The sequence below is a fragment of the Larus michahellis genome, chromosome 9 (genome assembly GCF_964199755.1).
Source record: "Larus michahellis chromosome 9, bLarMic1.1, whole genome shotgun sequence".
NCBI classification, from domain to species: domain Eukaryota; kingdom Metazoa; phylum Chordata; class Aves; order Charadriiformes; family Laridae; genus Larus; species Larus michahellis.
This window is the reverse complement of record NC_133904.1, coordinates 44,374,661-44,398,731: the sequence shown is the minus strand read 5'-3', so window position 1 is coordinate 44,398,731 and position 24,071 is coordinate 44,374,661.

The following is a 24,071-nucleotide window of genomic DNA, read 5'->3' as shown; positions in this document are numbered from 1 at the left end:
CAGGAGACTTCCACTTTTCCATGTTTGTTAAATGTTACTTTTCAGTATTTTTCTGGATCAATTTTGCTTTCATGCTTTTGGTGTTAGACTTGGGATACATGAGCTTTTTAAAAATTGTTTGTTTACCAGAAAATAGTAAGAGGCCGAAGAGGAAAAAGAAATTTAAAATATTCTGTATGCTTTATTTATACAAATTGGAAGTGTATGGATATTAGATGTATGAAATCTAGAGCTGCTGAGAAAGTGAAATTTCTGTCCCGGGAGGAATGTCAATACTTTAATGTTGGTTTTATCTTTGAGTAAAATGATAATCAAAATATTGTTATGGCTTTCAGAACAAAACCTTTAAAAACACCCCTAAATTAAGAAACATTTATATGGAAATATTTGAGAAAAAATATATGGAGTATCAGCATACTGGTTTTATACAAGATATTTAAAAATTGCACTGGAGAAATGAACTGGAGTGGTTATCATTTCAAGATTCTTTTTATTATTACCTTTTAGATCAAACTTCATATTTCGTTACTATTCATTAGATAAAACATAAATAAATTATAAACAGCTGGGGGTTTTGTGCTCTCCTGGAAGAAGTCTGAGATTTAATATATAAAATCATTTACTGTATAAGTTGTGGTGGATTCCTCATATAGTTTGTACAAAATGCCGTAATGACTTGGAATAGCATAAAACCTTCCAGCCTAAGTACAAGCTCCCCACTGTCTCTGCTTTTGATGGACTTGGATTCTTCTGTTTCCTGCTTGTAGTCCTGGAAACTGGGTCCCAGGTTTTCCCAGTGGATTTAGATCCTATCCAAGAGCAAAAAACCTACCTAAAGCATTATGCTCACAGTCCAGCTTTCACTGCGGTCATATTGCAGAAAAACTTATTGCAATAAACTACTTAAAAATGCATGCTTTCGTTTGCTCCCTATGTTCTAAGCAGCAAGCTGGAAATTTCTTTGGCTTGAGATTCAGCAGCCATTCAGACGTTTCAAATGAACCTTAGCCTTGCAAGACTGTTATAGTGAAATGACTGATGATTATTCTGTGACACATGGACAGTAAAAATGGTTCATGTATTCTTTGTTATTTACAGTAAAATATAAGTGAACAACTTAAAAGGGGGAGACACAAGAAGAAAAGTTTATAAGTGTATATGATGAGATTGGAATAAAGGAACACGTTGGACAAGGTCTTCATCACATTCCAAATGTGAACAAAAGGATCAGTAGCTAGCTTAAAAATTAAATGTTGGCATTTAGTACAACGTCCAGAGAGAGTAAGCAGTAATTAGTTCTAGGACACCCCTGTGAACAGGTTTTCTTTTTAGAGATGAGAAATGAGACACACAGCTCAGCAGACCCAAGGTACTGCTAGAGCCATATTTAACTTGTTTGCACATTGTGAGCTCTTATGACAAATAAATAAAATCATAGAGAATACTTACAACAGAGAGAAGCTGAAGCACAGATGCCAAAATTTGTCTACTTCTCTGTTCAGACTGAGACTCATTTATCTACAGTCTGGCATATTCCCTGCTTGATTTTCAGATGTTTAAGAGCTGTCATTCCCCTTGTGCAGAGGCAAAGCTCCACATTCTTCTTCTGGAGATCAGGTTAGATGCTCAGACATGGAAACTATTAAAGCCCATACTTTAAATTTAAATTATATCTTTCCAATAGCGTGTGTAAATGTATACTTAATATTGATTGATGAAAATATATATCCATATCCTGAGATATTCTTGCTTAGATGTGGTCTTTGTGTTTTAACTTCAGGCATTAAGATTATTCTTAACTTAAACATAAACCAGTGGGCTTGGCTATCATGTGTGAAGCTAGCAAGATGATGAAAAAAGCCCAGAATACGATAAAGTTATGAAAAAAAAAAGAAAAAAAAAATGATAGGAGCATACAACTGCCTTTCACATCAGAAGGAAACTTTTGACTGATTTTTTCTTAATTTTTCTCTGAGTTGTCTTCAGCTGCACCATTTGCCTCATGCTGGTTTTATTCCGAAGAACTAACACGAATTAGTATCCAGCACCTGAAAATTCATGGGGAGGTGTGTTTACTAGATGTCTTCTTTTTTTTGTAGAAAATCTCAACACTTATTGGTAAGTTTGGGTCAGGCTTTTTAAAGTTTGTCAGCTTCGCTGAGTTAGAATTAGGAGCTTATTTTCTGTCTGCAAAACTAAGTGTAAAATACTATTAGTGCAGGTGTCAAGAGGCATTTTCAATCTTTTTTGGAGCGGTGTTTGCCTTGCATGTTCTAGGACTAAGCTCAGAATCTCTGTGTATGTGTAAATTTAGTACGTAACAGTTACAAGTTTAGTCAGCTTCTGTGTCATTGCTTTCTCCCTCACTGGGAAGCCAACCTCTAAGGCTCTGAACATCTGCTGTTATGTAGCAGGATGGCAATGCTGGTGTCAGAGTGTAACACTGGTGCTGGAATTAGGGACAACTACATTCTCGTTTAGCATATGGCAACATGTGTTCTCATCAGTCATTTATCTGCTAATATGTGCCTACATCTGAATCTTAATGAGGGGGAGAGTGATGAGTGAAGGCTTGCCCTTGGATACATATCGTTCTCTAGAATCATCACATACAAGGTTAAACAAAGATCAGTTGAAAGGAGTTGCTCCCAGAAGTCCGCATTACATACTTTGTACTAATTTCTACAACTAATTGGAAATCTTCTAACATTTCGAACTGTCAGTGTCTATGGACAATTCCTACAGGTTCTGCCATCACAAGGGGCTGTTCAAGTTACTGGTAGCAATCAGAATTACGTCCGTAAAACACTGACTAGGAGCTGTCTCAATTGAATGAACTGTGTATTGGAAAAAAAACACTAGATTTTACTTTAATAATGGAAATGGAATAGTGTTCTTTCTCTGGTAGCTACTTAAACCTGTGTAGAAGCTGCTGAGAGGATTCACTTTACTGATAATTGTTCCATGTTTATGGGAAATAAGATGATGGAAAAGACCCAAAACATCAGCTTCAAATAGTTTCGCTGAGATGTTATGACTGAAAAATATATATGAGAAAGTCATAAAGTCAAATTGATTGAAGGTTATATGACAACACTAAAGGCTTTTCACGTTGTTTTGTTTTTTCCTTTCAAGACGGAACCGCATGTACAGTTTTGTGTATTTCTATAAATCTATGTGGTTGTAGTTGTTATGTAAAGATTTGCCACGATTTAATTCACTGCATCTGAGTGGAGCTCATGGTTGCATACTCTGCATGCAAGGTGTTCAATAGCATGAGATGTGGAACTGATCCAAAACTTGAAAAGAGCTGTAATCTCTACTTGATTACAATGACTTATTTTTTTTTTATAATCAGGGTACAGGTTTGAATAAATGTCAACAAACTTGACAGAAGATCTACCACAGGTGTGGCAAGATCTAGTCCTAGGAGAACAATCCATCTCCTGTTAGAATGGATAGCAAGTTTTCCATCGTCATTAATTATTTCTGGATTGGATCCTAAACTGTCTCTAAGAGTGTGTATGTTAAGTTCTACAGAGAACCTTTCTCTTAGAAAAAGCCATACTTGCACAGGTGATGTCTGGCAGTTTGGAAAATGCAGTTCAACCTTTGCATGAAAGATAAGCCCAGTGGGAATTTTAAAAAAATATTTTAAAGAATATATGTAACTTGTTGCGAGATTGTTTTTCAGCTACTGCTTGACTGAGGAATACACCAAGTTTCCTGCTTTCCTTTTGATCACGAACACTATTCCCGCATTAAATCAATTACTGTTCCTTTGTACATACCCCGTGACATTGAAGTTTGCTACTCAAGCTATTCTAATGTTTAATACTTAAATTAGTCTGCTCTGTTTAAATGACACTTTTGGCTTTTGTACTCAGGAAATGATTTTGCAGTAAAAATGAAGGACAGCAGAATAACAAGGTTCTCTCAATTCCAAGAGATTCCTCAGACTATACTGATACCTTAATGCAATGTTAGTACCATTTTGTGTTAGCAAATTAATTCCATTTGCCGGAAACAAACATACTTTTATACAATTAAATTTTTGACATTTCTAATGGAAATTCTGGTATTTTAGAAGATGATTTCCCAAAGAAGAGTAAGTCTGTAAGTACTGAGCACAATCCAAGTAATCAGTCTGGATAGACTTAGGGCAGCAAAGATCTGTACAGAGAAGTTCACAGAAAGGCGATACCTTGGGGAATGAAGTCCCCACATATATTTTCTTGGTGGCCTCTCTAGTTAAAAATCTCCTCTGGCTTCATCATCTTCCCAGTGACCCCTCAGTAGTGCCAGTACAACATATGGAGCCTGATGCCGAATCATCAGGAAGCTGACTTGAGTTAGTAATGACACACCATTTTGGTTTTAATTTCCCTCATCCCTCAAACTCTTCTATCTAGGATAAATGAGAGGTGGAATAGAGGTAAGAACTGGTACTTACGGGTGTAGGGAAGGGGAAGTGAATATGCTAAAACAAAAGTCCTTAGTATAAATGAGCAGATTGAATTTTGTGATTTTTTCTGTTTGTGTATTACATTGCTATCCACTTGCTATTTCATTCAAAAGCATTTTTAAGCAAATCAGGCTTTCTTGTGTCAGTTCCACAGGACAAAGAGTCGTTGCAGCTACTAGCTGGAGCAAACACGTTACACGTCCAGAGTGCCTTTGTCTGATTTTGCACTGCTGTGCTCTGCTGGCAAAGAGTAAGTTGAAGCTGTGTAGGAAGCAGGTTCTGGAAACTGTCTTTAACGTAGAAGAGCATTTTAAGTTAGCCAAGTCTTTCAGTGCTGCCAGAGGAGGAAATCCTATCCCCACTTGTTCATTCCAGCCCCTGCCTTTTGTTTACACAAGTGCCATCCATGTAGTAATGCAAAAAAAACCACGTCTGGGAACTGATCTTTATTTATTTTGCCAGGGGAGTTGTAACAGGGATCAGTTCCCTGAGCAGACCCATGAACATTTCTTCTGGCTGAAGTGACAGGATGGTTTTGGTGGTATATGGAGGGCTTTCAGCAGCAACATTGGCTTAAAACAGCTTTCAGCGCTCAAGGAGCCACGAGTGCAATTCTCAAAGAAAGACCGGTAGCTTGCTTTAAAAGTAGGGGGCAAATGGAGAAATGGCTACCTTAATCTTGATGTTGGTCTCACTATACCTCTTGCATTTGTAATTCAATACTACCTAGTGCATGCATCACTGAGCCCACAAAGAAGATATAGGATTGCATTCTCTCTGCAAAGCACTGAGCTTTGTGCAACTTACATTAACACTGAGTTAAAAATATAGCCCAAAGCATGAATCCAAGATAAATACCAGATGCGGAAAATAAAAGATATGCTTTAGTCTATCCTTTATCTGGACACCTGCAGTTTCATGACTCTTTCCCAGCTTATTTGTGTTAACCTGACTTTATATCCCACTCAGCTTGTTTTCTTGCTATCCACTGATGCTCCCTCTGGGGCAGGTTGTTCCTGGCTGTGCTGTGAGAGCACACAGTCTGTGCAACATCAGGATGGGGCTGCAGTTCCTGCATTTCCCTGTGACTGTTTTCTGTGTTCGCTCCTTGAAATTAAGGATACATTAAAGGAATGGGAACTATATGAGATCACGTCTTCAGTTCATATCCTTATAGCAGGTACAATGAAGACAGTGAAGACAAAACAGATGATTACCTGTTTCCTGGTCCTCACATTTATTACTTAGTCATCTGCAATTAAAGAATGCTAATCTGTTGGCTAAGTGGTCAGCTCCAGTGGTACATTTCTGGTTTCTCTCACCTCATTATATTCCTGCACGGAGAAACAGTCAAATTCTTTTCTGCTATTATTCGTTTCAAAGAATAACATTCTCACCTGGGCTGAGACTTTGTAGGACAAGTTTCAGTGCCACGTGAGTTCTTTGTGCTTGAGCTATAAACCAAGGCAGGGAAGAAAGGATTTTCATAATAGAAGTGCTCACACACCACATTAATTGTACCAGCATGAACTGTGGCACTACAATAAAGGTTGTTTTAATTTGACTAAAAATGAATAGATTGCTGTGAATCAATTGACATATAATAAGGGTCTTATTGTAAAACCTACTGATAAGATGGAGTGGCATTGTTCTGAACTATGTTTCCTGGGAATGAGATTTCAAAAGAACTTAATGCTGACTTCTGTAAATCTCTGATCGGTGATACTAATGGAAATACAGAAACACCTATCTCCCAAGGTTTCCATTTTTCAATAAACTGATGCCAGATTATTATTAAAAGAGAATTCTGTTCCTTAAAGCTTTAGTCTGAGCGGGACTGAGCTGCTCCTGGGTAGAGTTCTGTGCTCTTAACTCCTCTTGTCTGTACGGGAAGCTGACGGTATTCAGCAGTTCACAGAATTTGGCTCATGAGCACAGAAAAAGATGCAAGTAGATTGTCTAAGGTGTCTAAGGTAGGTGTCTAAGACAGGAGTGATTTGTCCCAGACTTGAACAGTTGTTTTCAGGTGGACTCTAAAATCACCTTCTCTCTCTGCGTTGTCCCAAACTGTAGCCTAAATAACGGTGTTTTGACTAAATGCATGGCTAACATTAGGAGGAAATAAGAATCACCGTACATTTTAGTAGAAATACTTTTACTCAGATTATTGGAAATTAGAGCCCAAGACTGCTTTACGATTTCCATGGTGAAAGACCACATGTGGAAGGATAAGTAACACGTAATCAAACCTTGTCTGTGTGTTAATTCTTATCCTAGAAACAATCCACAAACTCTAGAGACTGAAACCTGCTCATAAAAAATGTAAAACATTTTTTGTGTCTCCTTAAAAAAGGAAAAGAAAACCAAACCAGAGAAAATACCTCTTCAGTTTCTGAGGGATTCTTCTGTTATCCCAGAGGCTTTTTTATTAATGCTGTTGCTGCAAGTTAGGAGTCCAAAGTTTCTGCTTCGTGACTAGAAGTACCAAGTCTATTTTCCTAGTACTTTTAGACACACGTGTAGTCGTTTGACAGCTTTTCTATGTTGCTGAATGTAGTGATCCTGAAAGTTTTGTAAGTGGCTCTTTGACTAAGCATTTGTGCCAAAAAAGCTGTATCTGTCATTTGCTATTTTGAAACAAAAAAAGTCAAATTGAAAACAAATTGACATATAAAAGTATCAGGAATATCTGCAGACAGAATCAATAATGATGACAGCTTTAGAAAGCATTTTGACTTCTATTTGAAGATGTTAACCAATCTCTAACTGGCATAATTCAGGCAAAGAACTATGTGAGTTGTCTGATTATTTTCTCTCTGCTGTTATGGATTTCTTCTGGCTTCTTTTGAAGGGTCCAATACTGACAACTGTCAGATGCAAAGTATTGGACTGTATGCAAGACAGTTTATTCCAGGATGGCAGATTCTATGATCCTAGAGGCTTTTCCTCATTTGCAATTCTCATATATTTCTTTTATCTTTTTTTTTTTCCCCAAGCCTCAGTCACACTGTCAAGGAGAAGAAATAACTCTGTGTGATTTAGCTGACCAAATATGTCACAAATCATAAAAAATTACTAGTCCTATAGTAAATGGTCAAAGAAAAGAAAAGAGTAGAAGGAAAATTACATACCCAGACTATCTGGCAAACAGTTATTGATAGCAAATGCATTTGTGGAACTTAGAACGGCTTATGAATGATTCATAAACAGAATGGTGATAGATTTTGCAGCAAATAGAATCAGCAGAAAATAATTTGAAAAACCTTGAAAATACAATGTGTGATATTCTCAGATTAATCACTTGACTGAGGCTCTGTGGTTTAAATTAGTAATCACTAAATTCAGACAATTGTATTTATCTGAATTGCTGTGACCTAATTGTAGATTTATTATCTGCACAGCAAGGCAGGATGCTAAGGAACAGGAGGAGATCTTTTCTCTTCTAAAGCCTTTGGCTTTAGAAATACACAGTGATGTTTTGCTCAGATATTTTGTCGTTTCTGATTCTGATCCTAATCAGATCCAGAAGAATAAAAGGTGTATGAAAATGCAATCAAATTTAAATTCAGTTACAACTTAACTTACTAAAGATAGGATTACGTTTCATTTTAAATTAATACGTTTGCTTACAGCCTATTTATAACCTCCTTCAGTGACAGATTAAAAGACTGACAGTCTATGACACCATTATCTTAAAACTTCATATAGACAACCACTAAAACACACATACAGGCTTTAGCCTTCTCAAGGAGAAATATCCATTCACGCTACCACATGCTCCTTCACACATTGAAGTATGTTAAAAATTTCTTCCTCTCATATTACTTCATTAGTGATCACTGAAGCAGAGAGACATTAGGGTAGATTGACATCACTAGTTGCCTTCGTTATATGTACCAGGAGAGACTTATACTGTCTTTCCTGTTAAAGTAATTTTCGAGGGCAACTTCAAGCACGTTGAGAAAGTTGGCAGATGTGATCCTCTACCCACCTAGGGACGGCACAGAGCACAGCTGTGTCCATAGGGGACCCTTCTAGGCTGTGCAGCCTCTGGAAACGCTACAACAACATGGAGTGAAGTCATTTTCCCCTCTCTGTTTACATTAATTCTCCAGTCACGTGAGAAGAAAAGAAAAATCCATTTGGAGTTGGTTTTTTTCAACTTATGTCCAAAAGTTTAGGGGCTGAATTACTCATCTGAGACGTGGAAGATGTTGATTAGCTGGATATTGTCCGGCTGACAAAGAGCGAGGGTTTAAGTCCAGGATTCCCAGCTTTAAGGAGAATGTCTGAACGCATCATTACGGGATTTTAAGGGATGGAGTTATCTCAGCCTTTGCTTTAAAAGCTGCTGTTCTGCTTTGAACACAATGCATAAATATTCATCGGGTAAGAATGAGTAAGAATAATTTTTGGCTTGCTGGCTTGGTAGGCTAAAATTCTAATTCGTAATGCAAAAAAATATATTATTTTATGCTGAAAGACCGGCTTCAACAGGAGACAGATTGAGAAATGTCCATTCCAGGAAATTTAGTGGCTCAAAACTTATGTTTTATCTTGATAGCTTGAAGGAGGGAAAAAGATACAGCATTGCCCTCACGCAAACCAGGCACAGAGGTACACAAACTACTGGACCAATTGACTTATGGGGAAAACACATGTCTCTCCTGCTTGTTTGCGTCTGTAGTTAAGAGACATGAAACACGTCCAGAGGGTCAGGCCCTACAGAGAACACGGGAGGAGGAAGTACCTTTTTTGTCAGTCTCATTGTTGCTCGCAGGTAAGGTATAATGAAAGTTTTTCAATGTCATTATGGCTTAAGAAATTCCAGGCTTTCTCCAATGCTGAAACGTAGACCCTATGGGATTTTACAAACTGAGCCACAGGTAACAAGATTTACTGCACTAAGCAATAGCTGCACAGGGATAATACTTATTCCAGTTGAGAGGGTTTCAGGTGCCCAAACGGTAGTTGGATGGCTGACTTATTCTGTGAATCCAGCGTTCAGCCTTGAGAACATTCTAGAAATCAGAATATTACCACCTAGTTCTACTCTTTGCTCTCTCATCCAGGACTATATTGTGTAGACCAATTTAATATTACAGGTTTAATTCACATCATATTTTATGTAAGACTACTGTCTTTCCGTAGCATCTTTCTTTTGCATAAAATTTATATATTTTTTTTAAAACCTGTCATTGTTCATCTCTATTGTACTTTTGAGAAATTTAAAACAGAAGATTATAAAGAAGAGCAGCAAAACCAAAGATCTTACAAAAAAAACCCGTCACACTTGTGTTTTAGATAAATTCTTGCTTTGGACATCTCTTTCTCAGCACCTTTTTATGAATTAAAGGAAATTCCTAATATTGTACTGGTCTCTTTACACTGGAAAAGAGAACTGGAGAGAAAAATTCTCTCCATAGTATGTGTATTATTCAGTAATCTACCACTTCTGTGATGTCACTGAGATGATCGTATCGTTGCACATCTGGTATTATCACCTAGAAGGTTTTGTTTTATTTGATAGATTCCGTGTTTTCTTTACTATGGCACCTGTTGTACCTTCAGGAAGAATGAAGAGCCTTGCTTTGAATTTAAGAATAATCAAGCAAATACTGGGAGCTAAAAACTATTTCTATGTAAGTCAATGTGATTTTCTGTAAAGAGCAGAGGTGGGTCTTTAAGGACTCAGACAGGTGTTAAAAAGGATAAGCAGATCTTCAAGTAAGTGGAGGCTTGTTTTGTGCTTGGTGAGGGCTATCTAGAAGAAAGTATGGAGGCAAGGTTAGGAGATATGGACAAATGAGCAGGCATGGCTGGAAATATCAGCAAAGCAGAAAGTTGATGGGAGAATAATGGGATGTTTAACCAAAAAGGATGAAGATAAGGTGATTAATGATCAATCTGCTTTCAGCCTGCATATGGTGCCAGGACTGTATTAAATCTTCATTAGAGGTGTTGAAGAGCTGATGTTGTATACCACCATTAAGGAATTTTATGAATGGTCACCCAAGTCGAGCAAATGCATGAGTCTCTCCTCTATTCTACAAGCCAGAAATCACTTGAACCGTTGTGTTTCTATTTATGCTCCTTGACCCTGGTTCTGTGCCCATAGGGCCTAAGTCAGTAGGGCATTCAAGCACATGCTTATTTCTGATCCAAATGATGCCTTTCCTTTTTTCAGCAGCCCCCCCAAACACAATCATAACTGCTGGTAAAAAAAGAAAAAAAGAAAAAAAAAGCATTAAAGTCTGTACCCTCTGCCCAGTGGTAAAAGAAAGAAAGAAAAGATTGCTAGGACTTGAATTTGATATTTGCTACAAGTGTTGTTCCTGTTTTAGCTCTGAGACTTAAGCCTATGTCCAGCTAAGCGTACGTATTAGTGGGCATAGAGCTGGAGTCAGTGACATTCCTCCCAGCAGCTCTGGAGGTTTTTCACGTGTTTCCTACTTCCATCCCTGGAAGTACCGCATACGATGCTGCCAGCCTCCCTTGCTCTGGGAACATACTTGTCATTCCAGATCTCTGCTGACTATTGCAGTGTACCAAGTTGTTTAAGAAGATAGTCATGAATTGGTAGCTCTTTCTTCATAATTAACTTATTTATTCTTTATCCATAATAGCAGCTCATTTCAAACACTTCTCATTCATTGAGAAAGCTACATCACTCACGGATGCTGTATAGATTTTTAATTTTCTCCTGTAAATGTTATATGAAGCCTGTCAATTACCACTTTGGACTAAGGCTTTAGGAATTAGATCAGCCACATCAAAGGAGGAGAAAGTAATTTCAAACTAAACTGTGACTATTATGTGCCGAATAACTGAAAAAAGATACGATAATCTAAAATTGCTATTTTCATATTGATAGAATCGACGAGGCTTTTTTTCTTTGAAAAGCTACATAATGTAGCTTCCATTCAAAGTTGGTACAGACATAACCACTGTGCTTGAGAGTAGAAGCCAGCACTTTGCAACTGTCAGCGGGTAACAGCGTTTCGTGTCAGAGCCTGACCTTGACACCTGGATCTAGCTTTGCATTCCAGCTCCCGAGTAATCCTACATTTGAGGGTACGTACAGGTTGGTGTCTTTTAGGGGCCTCTTTCAGATTCCTGGTAAGAATTTAAACAAATGCATTATGGAGCATATGTGAAAGCCCATGGGAGCAAAAAAGATTTTGTTTTAGATGTGAATACTATTACAGTTAAGCCCATATTAACGTTTTGCTGAATAAAGATGGATTTAAGTGTTGCTTAAATATTTCCCTGAGTCAGTGATTTGGTTTGGTCCATTACAGTGTGAGGCCATCTGTGAGTTTTAGATGTAGATCTGAAGTCTGGGAATCTTTGGAACAGAAGAGATATGTGTTGTGCTTTTTAACATTCTATGTGAAAACTTTAGAATAATGTTGTTAACATTGTTTGCAAAACAACTGCAGTAGCTATATATTCTATCTAGTCCAGATGGATAAAATCTCCAAGGGACATTTATTTTTATGGCCTCTAGCTTATTATTTTAATGCCTAACTTTTATGAGGCAAACTCATTATTTTTAGCAGTCTTTTACTGTCTCTTAAATGCAGTGAACGGCAAAAGAGGACCACAAATCTGTTATATTTAAAGCTACTGAATTAAACTTCAACAATCGCTGTAGACCTTGTACATTTCTTAAATAAAAATAAGGGTAACTGTCTCTTGACCAAAGCTTTTTCCCTCTCTGAAGAAAACCCAGACGTTATATTCAAGGATTTGTCTATATTATTGATTCAGTGGTGTTTGGTGATACCGTTCCATCAGGCTGTGTTAAAATCAGTGTAATTTGGCCGAGAGTTCAGCTCAATACATGCAATGTATAATAAGTAGTCTGTGTTTTAGAGCTGTTAAAAAAATCTGAAGGAGGACACAGAACCATAAGAAAAGGAATGATGTGACCCCATGAGGTCACTGATTTCCTTTACTAATCCCAGACAGATTCAGCTTTATCTAAATACTCTTTGACAGCCATTTGTCTAACCTGTTTTTAAAATAGCCCGGTGATGCAGAATCCCCAGCTTCGCTCGACAGTTGTGTTTTAGCACTTAACTCTCTTGCCATTCAGCATGTTCTTAATGTGTAGGTTAAATCTCCCTTGTGGCAACTTAAATCCATTACTTATTGTCCTGGAGAATACATCAGTGCTTTCTTCTCTTTGCGAACCTTTTGGTGACATCAGCTGTCATCTGAAGTCCGTACTAGTTTCTCCCCTTGGTCTTCTGTCAGCTAAATAAAGCCAGTACTTTCCAGCTTTCTTCACAGGTTTTGTTGGAAAAATCTCAGTGCGTCTTGCTCTTTTCTGGACTTTCATCAGTTGATCCAGCTATAATGTTGTGCCCAAATCTGACGTGGTACTCCAGCTCTGCCACATCAACGTTACAGAGACTTCAGGTATCTTCATACAGCATTCCTGCACATACCTCCCTGTACATTGTAGGCCTGTGGATGTGTGTTCCATTTTTGGTCCGTTAATTCTCCGATCATCTTTTGTAGAATCATTTCTATTATTCTGTCTTTGTCTTGTAGCTGTATGTCACTTTGTATTTAATGCCACTGAATTACTTATTATTTTGCTGATTTCATCACATCACTTCAGATTTCACTCCTGTCCTCTAAAGTGCTTGCCATCCCTCCCAGCTTGTTATCATCTCAAATTAAAAGTGCTTTCTATTCCGTCATCTAAAGCATCAATAATAAATCTAATGGCTAGAGTACAGGATGGATTTAGGATGGCAGAGTTCTATTAATGGCAAACTTGTTCAAGTTCTTCATGGGATCCAGTTCGCATCTAAAATGATTCACCCGTTCCACTTTTACCTTTATTATTTATTTGTGGAGTAGCAGCGTTCAGTCTTCTGAGAACTGGCATGTCCTGAGAAGTCCCGTGTCACGCTGCAGACAAGGAGGAAGCATTTTGAGCCGACTAGACCGTAAAGATTGCTGTTCCTAATGAATGTGGAACAGACCTCGGAGGTTTGGCAGGGTCAACGAGTGAAGAAACAGGCGGTACTGAACATGAGCGATTGGGTTTCTCAGATCTGTTAATATTAGAAAAACACATGAATCATTCGTGAACCAATTCTGTTGTGGTTGAGCCTATCCACAGTTCCACTGCCTGCTTACATGTGCTACTCAGACATTATTATGTCTTCTCAATACTTTTAAAATGTATTTGTAATTCTTTCACATTTTCTCTTTCACATCTTGATACTGCAGGCATAAACACGGATGTAACCCTACAGGAATTCTTGGAAAACTAAAAGGATTTTTTTTTTTTTTTTTTTAGTAAATAATGTACATAATTTAACGGGAATGCAGTTTAATACAAGTTCATAGCACTTTGTGCTGAATAATATGGAGGGATTTTTTGTGTGTGTGTGCATGGAATTTTAAACAGTTCTTTTCATGTTGACCAGAACTTTGTCCCAAAAGAATTTCATTTTCAGTTTGCCAAAAATGTAAAAATATGCATTTTGGGAGATTTGAATCTTTCTGTCCAAATCAAATTTCTCATGTTTGCCTCCTATAAAAATGTTCCTGTAAGTGTGTAAAAAAAATGAAAACCAAAAAAGTTTAATCAGATTTTATTTGCTATAGGGAAAGATGATATTCACAATTTATTTTTTTTTACTTTTTCATTAGTCTTTGTAACACAATATTGAAAGACTACAAATATTCTAGATTCTTATGGAAATTATGCAAACCAGGACATTTACATCCTTCTAAATAATCTAGACCATCATAATATCAATGAAGAACACTGAAAATATTTATGAATATATGTTTCTGGAAAGTTGTACAACGGTAACGTTTCAGATAAAGTTTTATTCAAACTGAAAAAAGCCATTTAATCATTTCCTCACAAATGTTCAGTACTGAGTACTACTGAAGTTGTATCAGCAATTTGTTGCAAAACGGCATTAAATGTGAAAGCAAACCAATACGAACCAAAGAAATCCTCTTAGGGAAATTTCTGTTCGGGTGGCAAAAAAGTTTTTGAGAAAATTACTTTATCATTCCAAACAAATTACCTAGTTTTAAGTCATTTGCAGTCCAATATAATTAGATCCTGAGTAATGCGTAACTGATTCTTTTTGAAGAGCAAGCAAAACCCACCTGGACTCTGTAGATCAGAATATGGATGATTTCAGGTGGAAAAATAGATTAGAGAGAGAGATGGCTTAAGAGGTCGTGCTGACACTACACCTTCCTGAAGCTCTGCAGCGTGCTAGGAGTATAACCCCGCGCCTCTGTAACTACTGAAAGGTGACCAACATGTGACGCTGGCTTTCTGTTAATTATGGGAAGGTACAAAGGCATCCATAAACCAGACAGCCTGTAGCTTATGTAGATACCAGAAAAAGCCAGATCAAAAGGGTCAGCTTTTTTGTTCCTTGACGTCAGCGCCGTGCTCGCTCTTTGCTGAGGACAGCACTGTGCGAAATGCTACTATTTATTCCATAGCAGCTCTGAGCCGTTTAATCCCTAATCTCTGGGTTGATGATTTTTGTCATAAACTCTCAAAACCCAGAATAAATGTCAGAATATTTTTATATTTGCATTCTTGTGAAAATGTTTTCTCTGCATACTCATCTTAGATTTTGACATTAAATCTGCCTTGAGCATTCAGAGACACATCCAGATTGAATTCACTCGAGAGCTGGTTCATAAACGAAAGAGAATCTTGATGTTTTGCTACATAAACATGCTGACGGACTTTTGCTGATCACCCTCAGCCTCATTCAGCCTAATGTGTGTACTGTGCTGTGCAAGTCCTTTAGAAGAAAATGTAACAGAGAAAAGGAAGGATTCTTTTAGACAGCACTTACAGGTTCATGTTCAAATATTACTGAATGAAGCGCAACCAATCAATAACATGAATATATTAAAGAATATCTGTGATCATATTTGCTTAAGTACGTATCACTCGCTGGTATGATGCATTGTGAATTTCTAAGGCTGTTAAGGAAGAGGCTAAAGACGCGATGGATTTTTATTTCAGGAAGAGATAAAGGAAACAAATACAGTGGAAATTTAATTAAGAGAACAGGAAGATGCATTTTTAAAATGGTTTTGGCAAAGTGCACAGGAATGGGAAATGAACCGACTTATGTAAGCACAAAATTGATGGACCTACTCGGAGATTGTATTAAGAAAGAGTCCTTTGGAGGCATGTTTAGTTCTTTAAGGAATGAAAAAGACAATTAGAAAATATTTGAAGATGCAGAGTGGAGTAGTCCTGGTGATCATTTGGAGTCATTGAGAAATCTCAAGAATGGCCTTTGTGAAAAGTATAAAAGATTAGTCATCATCAATAGTTACTTAACTGTAAGATTGGAAGGCTTTAGAAGAGTTGAAATGCTTCAAAGAACTAAGTGAAATGTGGGTTGATTTGGTATAGGCAGCTTTTTAGTAAATGTTTAACGAATCCATCATATTAAATGATTAATATTTTCACAAACAGATGATTCTTTAATCTATTTGATGAAGGCATACAGGAATCTAATGTCGGGGACTTGAAGCTAGGAAAATCGAAATTAAAAAAACATTCAAATAAAGCGAACATTTGTAAGTGAATATAATTAATTATTGGAATTATTTGCATTATTAGCTGACTCTATCACATGCTGCCTTCCATCAGCTCTACCTGCCATTCTAGAGGAAAGCTACCATTAATAAATTAATCTGAGCGTCAAAAGGAAAAAAATGAAGATGACCTGGTGTTTATTCTTGGTCCTCCTGTCTTAGAAAGCTTGGACCTACACCATATATTCTGAAAGCTCATCTGTGCTAGCACAATAAATCTGACACAATAAACATCTCGAATTGCACACATTTCTCTTGGCTGTTCGAATATCTGGTGTCAGATGTTCAGAGCTCCTGGATTCTGGAAATTCTGAACATAAATAAAAAAATCTTTCCACTCAAAATAACTACTTTTATTTTTAAGGTAAGCTTCTATAAAGCACTTTCTAAAAGATCATCTATTTTAATTTTTTTTTTTTTTATGTAAACTAGACTCATTGATCTCAAGAACTACGGAGTTCAAAGGATGTTGCCCTCATGGTAATAAGGCCCAGTTCACTCGACCGATACTTGCTGTTTCATGTGTTGAGCTGACCAAGAACCTACTTAGTAAGTGATGTGTTGTTTTGTTGGGATTCTCCCTGGGTTTTGTTGTTTTTCAGACTTCAACTTGTTCTGATAACTCTATGGAAATGTTTTAAGTTCTGAGAATGTGAAATCCAACCATCCCAGTGTTGTGTTTCAGCAGAGGACCCTGCTCAAAGAGCTCATTTCAAACAGACCCAAATCAGTCTTGTGTTAATGCTGCTCAAACACATCCTTTACAGTCCAGACCTAGTCCTTAATTTCTTGTCAGCCTGGTGATACCTGCCCTCTGGGTTAGAACTGCAGAAAATCAATGTCTTCAGGTCAGTTTAAGGTCACCTGTACTCCTGCAGCATCACAAGAAGCTTGAGGATCTGTCACAACAGCATCCTAGCACCATTGCTCTTCCATTAGAGCAGGCTATTGAAAACGACTTAGCGATTACTTGTTTTCTTCGCTGCTTTTTTCCTTTCCTCTTCTTGACAGATTACTTGTCCTAGCACGTAATACAGTGCTCAGTCTTACTGCTGTCCAGCTGAAACATTCAAAACTTACAGATTTCACAGACTTACGTATTAAAGTATTTTATACATCTTTGCGAAACGAACAAGCTGCAAATACGTCCTCTAGACTTTAGTTTTACTTTAAGTAAAGGATTTTGTTGAAAGCATTTAAGTAACCTCAGTGAACTTGCTCATCTTTTAACTGTTTTGAATTCAAGCTTTATACCCATGTACTGGTTTGGGCATTTTCTTCATAGCAGCTCGTATGGTGTTATGTGACCAAAACAGCCTCCATAACACCACCCCTGTTTTAGCTGTCGCTGAGCAGCGCTTACACGGCATCAAGGCCTTTTCTTCTTCTCACGCTGCTCTGCCAGTGAGCAGGCTGGGGGGCACAAGAAGCTGGGAGGGGACACAGCTGTGACAGCTGACCCCAGCTGGCCAAAAGGATATGCCGGACGATATGACATCGTGCTCAGCAATAAAAGCTGGGGAAGGAGGAAGGGCGCATGTTTGGAGTTACCGTGTTTGTCTTATCAAGTAACTGTTATGCATGATGAAGCCCTGCTTTCCTGAAAATGGCTAAACACCTGCCTGCCGATGGGAAACAGTGAATTAGTTCCTTATTCTGGCGTGCTTGCACATGTAGCTTTTGCTTCACCTATTATACTGTCTTGATCTCAGCCCACGAGTTTTCTCACTTTTGCACTTCCCATTCGCTTCCCCGTCCCACGGCGGGCGAGCGAGTGAGCGGCTGCGTGGGGCCGAGCTGCCTCCCGGGGTTAACCCGCAGTAACATGTCCTAAGGGGCTCTCTAAAAACCAGTTACTTTCTTTATCTGCTTCAGATAAAAAGACCGAACAGAACTGGTAATCTAACCATTTATCTTTCTGTAGAGTTAGAACACTATAGGTGGCATAATTCAGTGTAAAAAATCTATAAGCATTTGACCTTATGTTATACCATATTAAAAAAGATATGAAACATGTTTAATTGAATAATATTTCATTCTCTTGCCTTTCCAACCAATGCTCATTAAAAAACTGGCTCACGCATACAGATTCTTAAAGGTGCATTTCTAGTCTTCAGGAGATTTTAGAATGACACTGTATGTCCTGCTGGACCAAAATTCTTCTCTGGTAGACCTCCAGAGATGAATCTTTCCCATTTGCCAGGAACTTTAAACTCATATTCAACATGGAAGTTGAATTTATTTTTCATTCATTTTTCATTTTGAAGTTGACCAATGTGTGGGACCAACATTCAGAGAAAACCATCTTGATATAGGCCAAGTACAAAAATTCTTACTCACAAACCTTCTCTTTGAAGACAAGATTTAGAGTTTAGGTACAAAGGTTTATCTGCAGGTCAAGTCCAAAGAGCACACAATTTCAATTGAAAATGTGGATTCAAAAATGCTGCTCAGCCTCACTGTAAGTAGTTGCATGCCAAATATTTCACAGCAGTCTGTGAGATGATCCCATGACTTTCAGCTGCTGTTCTTGTGAAAGGGAGTGAAGAGAAGCATCCTCTTTTCGTAGTGTGATACAGGGGACAATATGCAAATACACCTCACCTAAGATTTGTTTACAGAGGTTTTGGGTTCTCTTCACACCAGCAGGATGGGGGTCCTGTGTACACTAATACTTGCTGGGAAGGTGGGGGTTAGAGGGCAAAACATGTGACAATTCTCGGGAGTAAACCAAAATGCAATATGAATGCAAATGAAGGAAATTATGAAACTTGATCTAATTTGCCTGGTGGCCTTTCATTTTTGAATATGCTATGAGACTATGGAATATGCCCGGCTATTGATCTGTTCATTAGCTGGCCTTAAGCAAGTTATACATACATTATTTATTAATTTCCACTCTCTTTTATGTTTCTAGGAATATGGATCTTTGGAAGAAAAACTTGCTCTCCATTTTCATAGCAAAGTGCGAAGTAATCAACAGTATTTCGGGGAATGTAATTATTTTGGGGCAACTTAATTTAAGCAAATTGAATCCTTAAATCTTTAATTTCTTTCTTCCTACAAAGAACATTGCTGAAATAAACAGGTAGAAAGGTTGCCCAGGAAAAGTGAGAAAGAGTGTACAAAAAATAACTAGACCCAGATGAATCCAGTGTGTCCTGCTGGGGCATAAAACATAAAAGTAGCACAAAGAATAGAAGAAAAAAAATAATCCTCTTTCTTTAAGCAGAGTTTTTCTGTGAATACTTCAAGGAGTGCAAAAGATTTGATTAGTAGTGAAAGACAAAATATCACCTTCAAATCTCAGGAAGAAACAATACCTTTGTTTTTACATAAAGCCAGTTGTAAACCCGGTTGGTTATGTTTATCTCCACTCTGTCGTAGCATTAAAGCCTCACCTGTAGCCACAGTGAACTTGAGGCTCATCACCACGTCTGTCTCAAAAAATACGCAGAAATCTTCCACAATATACAATATACCACCCCAGCTGCTCAAAGTGTCCAGACCATCCCTGAAGGTCCTTCTCACAGCCCTTCCTGCATTGCATTTTTCTAGTTTTCGGGATGAAGCCTGCTGTATTGAGGCAGGTATTGCCTGACAACATCAAGGCTTCCAGCAAGGCTCTGCCTGCTGTTCTTAATGTTCCCAAACATTCATACTTCAAACAGGTGGAGAGAGGAGAGCTGCAGATGACACTGCTTTGCAGAAAGAATTTGCATTTAGTAACAGGAGTTGGTTTGCAAAGCTTCAGAAGGGTCATACAGCAACATATCAGAGATGTCCACACAAGCTGCTGCATATGTCCTACCACCAGCATCACAGCACTGAAAGGTGTTTTATTCAAAATGATCTATTAGAAACCTGGAGCCAGCTATACGGTGCAAGCTGTGGCTACAGTTATTACATGTAAGTTTACAATCCAATCTCTTCAAAGAGTTTTGCTTTAAAATACATCTTGCTTACAAAAGCCTTTTGTTCTTTAGGCTAGTCCATTTCCAAAGCCAGTAAGACAAAATAAGCCAAAGTCAATTCTAAACTGCAGGAAGACTATTTGCATGGAGAAGTATTTCCTGGAGCAGGACATCTCTGTGATCCATAATTTTGATAATGTTCTTATACAAAGTACGTGTCACCTGCTCTTGGTCAGTGCTGTAATTCCTTGCAGCTTTTTGAACTGTGGATGTTGCACAGAACGTCTAAAATTAAGACATCCTCAGAGTAAACAGTTGGAAGCCGGTTCAAAGAGTAGCATGTAGGGTGACATTCCCTGTGTTACATCTCATTTAATGAGTGCCTGCAAATGCAGTCAGAAAGACCTTTTAAATTAAATTTCATAATTGGGCTTAGAACCTGAAATCAACTTACCTCCACAGAAACCAACAATTCTCTAACCACAGTAGTACAGAGCCTGGGAGTGGGTGAAAACGTGTAGGCGGAAACAGAACATAATTTTATTCTGCTTTCTTGGTGCTGGTAATGTCATAAACATCCTGCCATTCTGATATTATTGTGTTAATGTTAAAATATTTGGTTGATGCAAATCGGAGTGGAGATGTAATATTCTTTATATGGCATTGCCCAGAGCAAAGTAAGAACACCATGACAACAAGTAGCCTGCAAGCTGTCATGTTATTTGTGTTCAGCTTGCAGAACAGCTTATAAAAAGCTATCAGCTGACAGGCATCCTGAACATCGATAGTAATTGAGAGAGAAAGAATAGAAGAATAGCAAATGGTGAACATGAAAAAAAAAGAAGTATAATAATACACCCCAGGAACAATACTTGTCCATACACTTTGAGTTTTCTTAAATGACAGTAATTTATTTAAAAATACAACTTCTCAAATAAACCCCTTAAATGCAACCACTTTAGCCTTCAGACATCACCATCCCTCCTATAGAGAACTTTACTAGTCAAAGGTGACAGCACACAAGAACTCCTTCTAACATTCTACTGAACAAAACTATCAAGTGTTTATAAAATCGACAAAGATGACCACAGGGATATGAAGAAATTTCTTTTAAAGGTACGTATATTACATAGAAAAATTTATCCAAAGAACAACAAACTATGTGAACAGTAACACATTTAAGAATATTGCCCATGGTATTGACAGTATATTTATAGATACACCTCTGAAGATTAAGCATCACAGCAGTTATTAATCTATATTTTGTATTCTAAAAATCATATTTCATTGTTTAGGATTTTGGACGAGCTTATTATTGCTTTGCCACGGACAGAAGTACTAAATGGCTGTGAAGCACTGCACCTTTTTGTATGGTGAACTCGATCACACAGGCCACTGCCCTGGGGAAATTCAGTTCTAGGAAACAAACAATAAGCAAGAGACCACATATCACACAGCTGGCGTAGTTTCAATGGGACTAGTTGTGACAGTAAAGCGAGTGAGTTTGCTCCTTTAACTATTATTGTTTCAGCTGGAATTTAAAGTACGTGAAACTGTAGCCAGGTGTTTTAAAATCTGAATTTTTATACACAACACTCCACCAGCTCATTACTGTTTTATGTTGTCCCCCAATGAATAGACTTTTCTAGATGCAGAAAAAATAAAAAAGGCGCTACAAAGATAAAAAGACCTACTGATTGGCATTTCTAGCTGTCCCAGGTTTTTCTGTATCCCTTGACACCTAACATGGGCATATGTCAGGAAACACAGAGAAACACTACTACTATGGGTGATGCAAAGCAGTATTTTAGCGCTTACTTACTCACCTGTGGAAAAATAAAATTTGTCAGAAAGAATGCAGGGCACCATTGACATACGTTGCTGGAGAAGGCTGATTTTTTTCCATGTCACAGATTCAGCATAACTGGTTTCCTTGAATGACACATGGGGTCTAATAAACTACTTTTACAGTGTACTTCACCACTTTTTTAATACCAGGGAGCTGAAAACATAAGCTCGTATTTGGCTTCATTAATGATGTACCCTACTAAAAGTATGAACAATTCTGCTGACAGGCCATCTGTTTGCTGTCAGCTAGGAATCGATAGCGTGGCCCTCAACTGCATCAGCTGCAGAGGAACTTCTTGAAGAATTCAGTGAGCAATCCCTAGAAAGTAAAAAGTGCTTAATTGTGCTTGTCTTAGCTGCCACTGTAAGAAATTAACATCTCAATTTTTCTCTAGGTGTTAAGAGGAAGGAAAAAAAAAAGCACCACAACAACAAAAAAAGCATTGATACATTATTCATGCCAAGGAAAGAGAGAGGCAGTGATGGAGAAAGTAAATTAACAGGCCATCAAGGGTAAGTTTCCTGGGTTTGGACCTAATAAATGTACTTCTGAAGCTCATAGTGCTGCTTCTCAGTAGTTTTCCAAAATACAAATTGTAGATCATCTTGGGAAAGACTGCTTTGAATGCACAGGGCCATTGATGTAATTACAGTTCACTAAGGAAAAGCAAAATTTTAGTACTTCACTACATAGTTTTTGTCGTGTGTGAGTTTAGATGAGGGTTAAAAGAAATTAATGACCCAATTATTTTGATAGCAAGGGATTTAAAAAAATAAAGGCTGAGTATGTTCAAATGGAGGCAGAAACTGAACCCACATTGTGTAGGTTTGGGTCAGTGCTCTAAACCTAAAGTTACCACATAAGAGGATCATCCTCCTGCCATGAGGTTTGTGCCCCATTGTAGAAAGAAGACAAGGCCTCTCCTTCCAGGAGGATGCTCCAGCTGTGGTACCCTGCAGGCGACGATTTCCTGAGACTCTGATTAACTTCTCACACCAGAGAAGAGTAGCAGCATTTCCTTCTTATCTAGGTAAGCAGTCTACTGCCTTTAAATGGCTTTGAGAGGACCATATCTTCATTGCACAGGTACTCACTGTACCTAACACTGGGAATGAGATTCCACTCCAAGACCCAGAAAGCTCAAGTCATGTGTGAGAGCATCCATGTCCCTGTTTGGATTCAGCACTGATGAGTTGTGCAGTGTCTATAACAGAAGAGGGGCCAGAAATGGGGATTTGATCATCCTGGGTGAGCACTCAAAGCACGGAGTCATTACGCTGCCGTGCTGAACTTCTTGTCCATGCCACAGCCATGAACTGAAACTGCCACTGCCTGTTTGGCCAACTCACACCACCACAGAGGAGAAGTCATTTGGGCCAGCAGCACTGGCATCTCTAACATCTGCAAAAGGCCAGCTGGCCTTTCTTCCTCCCATCTCCCAGAAATCTCACATGAAATAAAATCCGTTTCATAGAATTTAGTTCATCTGCTACAGAACTATAAACAGCTGAGTCAAACCTGCTGGCATTTGCAATATGAATGTTGATCCAATTATTGAAATTGTCAGCTGCTAGCACCTTGCCGTAATGATAAAATAATGATTTACCCGGGGCTTTTTGAGAGCACCTTTAATTCCAGGCCATTCTAAAGTGTGCTGTGAACCCATGCACGAGCTATATATAGGAAGCGCTTCACCCACCCGTGACAGGCAGCCACCCACGGGATGAATCACTGAGCCTCCTCACAGCTCCCATCATCGGGACCCAGCAGATCGGAACGCGGAGCCAACACGGATGGTACAGTGCTGATCCTCACCTCCCTTATGCTTGTTTACTGCACACTTGCTCAGGCCCTACATCAAGGGAAAGCAGTTTGTAATTATTTTTTTTTTCATTATGTAACTCCCAGGCTAACATCTATTCATTTATTATTAACACCCATGTTCCTCCAAAAAAAAAACAACCCCACAGAATATCTCCTGATCACATTGGTCAGGTTATAAATCTTCATCCACGTAGCTGTAAGATTACATACACGACCTCATCATTAATTTATCTCATAGCTATTAATGATTTTTGTAGTAATTTGATAAGAAGTGTTTGCTATCAATCACAGACACACACAAAAAAAAGTCACCTCTCTGTCACTAGTACCATTTCCAGAACTTTTCCTTCGATTTTTCCCATCTCGCTCCACTTAGCCTGCGAAACGTTAACACTGT